Consider the following 1,294-nt stretch of genomic DNA (forward strand, 5'->3'; position numbering starts at 1 on the left):
AGTCCAAGATTGGAGAATGAATTTTTCTGATGGCCATGGAACTATCAAATGGCCTTCAAAAATCATGGGTTAGGAAAATTAACGTCCCTATGGGCAGAAGATGATTTCCTGTATATAGCGAAGGACACACCCCATGAGAAGAGACCATGCTTGCTGTCCGGTGGAAAAGAGTCTTTGTCATGCTGTGCTTAACAACTGCCCACCATGATACATGGCCCATTGCCTTGCTTCTATGTGGAGTTACAGAACTAGCTCTCCGATTACAGCTCCTTCTTCCAAAAACCAAAAGAGATCCCACAACTTTAGCTCTTCCCTCTGGGATTTATCTACCTACAGCAGAGGCACCTCTTGTGTCGGGGAAGAGTAACTCTTGGAAGAACCCAGATTTTTAAAATTTCTTATATTTCCAAGAAAGAGAAAGCTCATAAGTGGGTTGTGGAGCACATTTAAAGGTCCCACCTATATAACACGGTTAAGGCATGAATGTGTATTATCAATAGACAACCTTATTGTCGCTCTCGCTCAATAGAACTGTTTCGGCAGCCCATGTGACAAAACAAATCACTGCATCAAAATAAGCTTTTTGAGAGCAGTACATAAGCACGTTTCTTTTCTTCTTCAAAACCAGATCAATAAATTATGTTCTACTGACTTGGCCGAGGGAAGGGGTTGGCAATCTAGATCCCATCGGCCGAATCTGGGATGCAAAGAGGGATGTAGTCCAGGAGGTCTGACCCAGTTTGGGGCAGCACAAAGCTGAATCAAGCTGGTGCCCCCTCCGCAATGCCCTCATCTACAGCCAGCCCCGCCCCCCTTCTCTTGTGCCTGTGCTTACCCTGGCTGCAGAGGGACCAGGTATCTGCAGTGAAAGCTTGAGCTCTCTAAAGGGTGGAAATTTGGGGCCTGCAGTAGGGAGCCAGGTCACAAGCTCTGATCCTGGGCAGCAAATGTTACTGACCCCTGGATAACAGCAAAAATACCTACGAGAAAAAGAAACCAAGCAACCAGGACACGCGTCTATAGTATAAAGTCTGTCTTGCTTCCACTCCTATCAAGGAGTTAAACAGCACGAAGATATGTATATGTTTTAGTAACATTTTATGGAAACAGGTTTCATTAATTGCTAATAACCCATGGTAGATTTAAAGTTTTTGTACAACTGCCATAGACTGGATCTGTTAAAAGTGCAAACAATGTAATAATTCCTCTCTCAAGTACATGCTTTTCCCACCCACACAGACCTGCAAATTATCTTATGGCATAAGGTACACTGAGCTATAAATGAGAAGCACAG

General features: G+C 44.0%; 1 long non-coding RNA gene across 1 annotated transcript in view; it reads right to left on the minus strand.

Moving 5' to 3' along the window:
- LOC109292243 overlaps positions 1 to 1,294 on the minus strand; it is a 157,213-nt gene that overhangs the window by 136,137 nt on the left and 19,782 nt on the right. The gene's annotated exons all lie outside the window — the stretch shown is intronic.

Source organism: Gavialis gangeticus, unplaced genomic scaffold (assembly GCF_001723915.1).
Source record: "Gavialis gangeticus isolate Ggan-Ray unplaced genomic scaffold, GavGan_comp1, whole genome shotgun sequence".
In the NCBI taxonomy this organism is placed as follows: domain Eukaryota; kingdom Metazoa; phylum Chordata; order Crocodylia; family Gavialidae; genus Gavialis; species Gavialis gangeticus.